The 6,814-nt window shown below is 38.2% G+C and overlaps 1 long non-coding RNA gene across 1 annotated transcript; it reads left to right on the forward strand.

The window, feature by feature from the left end:
• The first annotated feature begins 455 nt into the window (after positions 1-455).
• Positions 456-3,187, forward strand: LOC130424187 (uncharacterized). The gene is made up of 3 exons (XR_008906918.1): positions 456-563; positions 743-839; positions 1,178-3,187. It is a non-coding gene; the product is annotated as an uncharacterized LOC130424187 (long non-coding RNA).
• The last annotated feature ends 3,627 nt before the right edge of the window (positions 3,188-6,814 follow it).

Below are 6,814 nucleotides of genomic sequence, written 5' to 3' on the forward strand. Positions count from 1 at the left end.
ACCGTCACATCCCCACGGCGCCCCCCCAAAAAAGGGCTTGACACCTCCGGACTCGGGACCTCCGGACTCGGGACCTCCGGACCAGTTGGTGGTGGTGAAGCTGCTGCTGATGAGGCGGAGGGAACGGTGATGCCCATAACCCCGACCTGCATGGTAAGACCCTCCGGGATAGCGCCCAGCGGAGATGGATAACAGGATTGTACTGGGACCCTGGTGTAACCCAGGTTACCAATAAGTGTTGGCAGGGACAGAATAAACTTCAAGTTAAATGAAAGATTTTGACACAGCACATATAAGTTGTAAAAGGATTTATTAGTGATATAAAAGTGAAAAAAAAAACATAAATATGAATATTATAAAATTATTCAATGAGTATTACTTTCTTTTGGAAGGCCTCCAATTAGATCGCGCTTTGAGTGACGTCATGTGAGCTTCCGCTATTGCGGGACTTTGGAAAGTAGTGCGTACTAGATTTAGTTTTTTTTTCCTCCGTGAATCTGATGAGAGCAGATGGTTGTTGCTGCTCCGGGAGATTTTAAGCTCTAAATCCAGCGAAAACTCATGTGAGTTGTTAAATTTGTCTTTAATCATTCATATGATGATAATATAGAGTTAAGTGACGGTTAAATGTAGTAAGATGTGTGATTATGCTCATAGTGTGTTCGACCGCGTGTTAATGATGCAATAAGGGTACGTTAGCTAAATGCTAATATTCCATGTGCCTATATATATTTCTAACAAGGATTCAGAGAGAAGCCGTGTATGTGAGATTGATGGTTTGGAACATTGTCATCTGAATTTTCCTGTTCTTCAGATGCACATTGTGTGCGAGTTCCTTGGTGAGTCAATATAGTGCATTTATTTTTTACTATTCCGTGTAGTTTTATATTCAAGGTCATATTAAGTGAGTTACATTAAAGCAGTGGGTATTTAATGCAGTATTAGTAAAAGATACAATTGAGTGTAAATTGAACACTGAAAGTAGGTCATTTAGGTGAAATTAAATGAATGAAGAGTGATTTTGTGTTAAATAACATATCACAAGCAAGTGTGCAAGAAAATGTATTATTGCAGTTTCATAAATGAATGTTGTTGATGTGTTTATAAGAAGTTGTGTAAACTAAAAGTGATTTAATGAAACGAGGTGCTAATTTATATTTTGGTCTTGTGTTTCAAGGCCAGGTTTTTTTGATGTGTTTTATTTCCATGTGAATGCTGGAACGTTCGTCTGAGTGCGATCCATCTGCTGGTATTCAAGTGAACTGCGAGTCAATCCTGGATTGTGAACCGTCTCAACTCCTCTTTGGATGTCTTACAGTGGAGGTGGACTGGCGAGCCACCCAAGAACCAAATCTTGTTTTCCTGTGAAAAGAGAAACCGAAACTGAATTGTTCACCTTTGAATGGTAGGACAGAACTGTGCATTTTCTAATTGGTTCATCAGGAAGATGATTCCAGAACTGAACGGACTGTTTGAACTGAATTAATGGACTGATTGGGTTCATTGCAGAGAAATTTGATTTGGGATCATTGTGAAGTGAGAATAATTGTGTGTTTATGTTATTTTATTTCATTTGAATCTGGGTAAAATCCTATGGTGGAGGTTTATAGTGAATGAAGAAAAGTGAATTAGAGGGTTTACTGGAAATTGATTTCACTAATTATTTTTATTAGTGATTCGTAATTCTAGGAAATTGAATAGAGTTGATTCTAAAGAAGAGGAAGAGATAAGATCAATAATTTTGAATTCATTTAAATTTTCATACGTCAAATTTCGTTGCTATATTGGTTCACATAAAATTACAATTTGTTAACTTACCTGTTGGTCTGAGTGTTCACTGCTGCTGCATCATCTCTCTCCTAGAGCGAATCAAAATCTTCTGAGCCACTGGTCCATTAGTGAGTGTGATCTAGTGAACTTGTCATTGGGTGCAGGTACAGGTTACACTGGACTCAGACCTGTTCGTGGCATACCGCCACACGACATCGAAGTCCAGCGGTCTCAGCATCCTCATCTCCGCTGGAGACAGAGGATCCCTGAGACCGCGGCTGAACAACACCGCCAACTTTGTATTTTTGAGACAGGAATAAAACATGACATGATAGTGGAACCATGACATAACTTCCACAAATGTTTTTTCATTATTTGTCTGGAGGTGAGTTCTTTGTTTAAGACTGAAGGCTGGGACGATTCGGATAATGTTTACTGTATACTTAAATTTGTTAATTCATCAGTTATATTAGGTCCACCAACCTTTCATTGTTAATTGTCTCCCGTGCAAGAATAAAAAAGGGGTGATCATGCTTTTGCATGTTAGAAAGGCCATAACTATTTTAATTCTAAAAACTAATTCTACTTTCCAATACTATATAGGATGGATAGTACATGATTGAAACGCAGACGCGGGGGTGTGTAGATCGTTCTTCTTCTGATGCCCATATTCAGAGTTTCTATGCGAGAGCGCCCTCTGGCTTTTGGATGTGGTGTTAGTTTATAGGGAAACTGAGCATAATAATTGCATGATATATGGCCCAGCCCTACTGAAGGGGCAATGACATTTTCTTTCATATTTTAAGGAACAAACGGCTCTCTTATAGCTTTTACCTACAGGTGCATATAAACATTCACGAGTGAGTCAGAGGTGATTCTCACACACTTTAAACATACAAAGTTTGAAAGTCTGGTGTATCTTCAGATCTGAGTGAGTAAGTCAAAGAGCCGCAGGGAGAAGCCAACGTCTCTGATCACTCTAATCTCTCTAAGTACCTCCCCTTGTCTCTCTCTCTGGGGAAGAATTAGGAAATGTGTTTCGTTCAGTGAGCTTTACAACGCGTCGAATTAGAGAGAGAGAGAGAGAGAGAGAGAGAGTAAACAACGACTGAGATATCAGACCCAGGTAAAGACTGCAGGATTGAGGTAAAGACAGTTGATGATTGTTGTAAGTGTTTAATCACTTGCTGTGTGAACGCGTAAGTTGTATTTGAGCTGTGAGTTGTGTATATAGACTCTTCACATTCATATGAATAACAGGACATTGACATACTGAATTAGATGAAGACTTGATGTTTCTTTCCTAAATGTGTGTGTCTGAATTTAGTTAAATACAATTGCAGATCTAGTAATGGTTCTAGAGGGTTCTAATAATATAGAAAAGTGCTACATAAATAAACTTGAATTATTAACTACTCGCCGGTGTTGTCTTTTTATTAAGCCTTATAAGAAAACCATACAATTTATACATTATAAACCATCAGACTCTTTCAGATTTACAGGACTGATATATTTATTGTATCTCTTTATTTCTGCAGTTTTATACAGACTGCAACCACACAAACCAGTTTACAGGACCTGTGTCTACAAGTCATTCGGAATTCAATCAAAAGTTAATTCTTAAAGGTAAACATCATTACGCCCTATAAGAAGGGCAAAAGTGAGCCGGTCATTCCATGTTTAGAGTAACCTGCTCATTTGAATCATTGTTTAATGATAATACTCATATCGGGGTTGCATTATCGGAAGCAAAGGCCTAACAATCATTCTCATCCGATGAAACACGGATGAAAAAAAACACTTTGTGGAATGTAGATAAGGAAATTAACTTTTAGAGAAATGTTTTATGAAGATGCAGCCTTCAAATGACCATCTTCACTATAAAAGAAATCATCTCAAGGTCAATTCACCTTTTAAACAGAAAAACTTCTTCATCTCAGAGTTTTCAGCTTTTCCGCAAGACTTTCAAGTGATTCATCATTTCATTTAAAGGCCTGAATCATTGCATCTAGAAAACCCATTTATGTTCAGTGATGAAGAAGAGATGTGCAGTAAGTAAGTGATCGGTTGTTATCGCAAGAATTAACCTAGGCTGTGTGAAGCAGAGGGTTTATTCGCGATAACAGCAGAATGTCTTTATTGTATATTATTCCGCTTATTACAAGAATACAAACCTCATAAGGTAGTGGTAGACTAGTGCATAGATGACGTATTCTATGACATAAAACACAGCTGCTGTTACGCCCTCATCGTTTTTGAAACCTCATCTTGTCTTACAAGTGGCAGTTGCTAACAACAACTACTGTAGTTTAGTCTGTTTCTAGCCTCATGTTAGCAATTAACTTCTTGCGATTGTATTTAGGCTTCAAAATTAGCACCAATATTGGTTGTGTTGATTTGTAAAGAATATCTTGATGGACAAAACGTGTATCAGTATCATAAACCTTTGTTAATCACAGACCTTATTTTTTTAAATCTTCCAAAATTGTTTGGGAAAACTCCACAGGCTTTCGGTCGAGGGAAACAGTGTGGTGCTAACTTCTGAGTTGGCCTACACAACACGTCAACCCTCAACATTATATATAGATTTGAAACATTTTATTAGCTAATTTTCAGGAAATGCAGACCTTCTACAATGAATGTCAAACCCCAACACACAACATACAGAGAGTTCTTGCAGCCGCTGTGAGGCAACTCCGGTGTATCATTATTAAATGTTGTTCTACCACTGAAATCATTTTATTATTTTAAGGAAAAAAAAGTGTTGCTTTAATAATGCTTTTAAGAGTGCACATATCATTAAGTAACCTTTCATACTGTAGTATTTTAAATCAAGTTTCCCTTTTAAAAGAAAATGAAACAATCTGTTTAAGTTTCCTATAACTCATCATTTTGAGTAATTCAGATGTTTCTGGATAAATAGAATAAGGAATAGTTCTTTAGGTTATTTTCACAAAACCTAGAGAGTGGTTTGTAATAACAACAAGCAAACAAAGCGCACAGAGAGTAGAGTACACACAGTAAAAAAATTGTAGTTTTGTAAAAAATGAGGCAACATGATGCAGTAAGACTTTTATGTTGACTCAACGTATATTATTGAGTTCTTCAAAGTAATAATATTTTGTTACTATAAGGCAACTTAAGTTGGTTTGTTTATGTAATGCTGATGGTCTATTATTGTCACATCTGTAACTGTCGTTCAGCCAATTAATATATTGCTGGTGTTTGGATGAAAAATGTTAAATTAGCTAAATTAAATATTCAAACTACTCTTTAAGTACTGTTAAATATAAAAATAAACAAATGTATTTGTCTTTTATTTTAATTGTACATGTTTTCTGCCTCAAACAGACCCAAACTTTGATCAAATAACTTGAAATATTACTTGTTCAGAATACTTATTTTTGTAAGCTAGGCATACTTTCTGACACATTTAACCAAAACTTGAGAATCAAAGTCCAGTCAACAAAATAATCTTTGGAAGAAACGTCTCGGGTTACTTGGCTGTAACCCTGTTCCCTGAAAAAGCGGGAACGAGATTCTGTTTTTCGAGCGCTGATTACACCTTCACCTGCAGGTTATAAATAAGTGTGGCACGAATGTGTTTTCAGGTTGCAACATTGTCTGAAAGGACGTCCGGACGTTAGGGTTAGTTTTGGTGAGTTTTGGTTCATTTTGTTCAGTGTATGCAAAACAATCTTTTGACTCCTTTAACTAAAATGCTATGTTCACGTTACTTATTTGTCTTTGTAGGGAGAACATTTTGCAAGTTGGATTTTTTACAGGACTGTGCTGGACAGTCCAGCCAAATGCATTTCTAGAAGCTTAACTTCTGTGACCAAAGATGTGATGTTAAAAATGCAAATCAGCCACAAACATCCATCAGACCAACAGTTAATAACATTGACATGGGAATGAATTTACAGTCGCTGTGCTTGTTTGAGATGCTTTTCAGTTTTATAAGAAGTTGCTTCAAAAGATTATGCAAGAAGCGGTTCGAGAAGCCAAAATAGTTGTGCTGTTCATTATTTTATGAGATGACAGTTACTATGGAGTAAAAAATGCCGGCTAATGCGCTGTGCTAACGGGCTGTCTCCAGAGAAGCGCGTTAACAGTGTTATTAGCCTATTAGAGTGTGTCTGTGTGTGCTAATGGAGCCGCAAGCCACGCTCTGCTATACAGGCCTGAAATTAATCTTTTAATAAGGTTTAATGTGGAGGAGGTCTGCTGGAGTCATGCAAGAAAAACTCACCATCAACACTTAACGCTCCACACGTTCTGAGAAACTGCATGCTGTGTGCACAAGTGATACCACGAGCAGCACGTGAAGGTGTTTCACTGCAGCTAAGGATTTTATTTGGGCTCTCTGTGTCCTGAGGGTGAGCTGGAGAGCTAACCCTAACCCTACACATGCATGTACACAAAGACACGCACAGACACATGCACACACACGCGCACACACACATGCACACAGACACACAAACACACAGACAGACACATGCACACACAGACACACAGACACACAAACACACAGACAGACACATGCACACACACTCACACACATGCACACAGACACACACACACACACACACACACACACACACACACACACAGACACAAAGACACACAACACACAGACAGACACATGCACACACAGACATGCAACATGCACACACACTCACACACATGCACACAGACACACTGACACACATGCTCACACACACACACAGACACACAAACACACAGACAGACACATGCACACACAGACATGCAACATGCACACACACTCACACACATGCACACAGACACACACGTGCACACAGATACAAGCACACACACACACACACACACACGCACACAGACACACATACATGCACATAGACACACGCACACAGTCTATCAAATAATGGACCAGTTCATGTATACTACAAACAGAGTGTTTATTTGTGTTGTATACATGAATCGTGAGTAGGTCAAAACAACACACACAAATGCTCTTGGATGGGTTGGGATGTGCTGTATCAGAGTCTTTGTGTAATGAGCA

The sequence above is a fragment of the Triplophysa dalaica genome, chromosome 1 (assembly GCF_015846415.1).
Source record: "Triplophysa dalaica isolate WHDGS20190420 chromosome 1, ASM1584641v1, whole genome shotgun sequence".
Taxonomy (NCBI): Eukaryota; Metazoa; Chordata; class Actinopteri; order Cypriniformes; family Nemacheilidae; genus Triplophysa; species Triplophysa dalaica.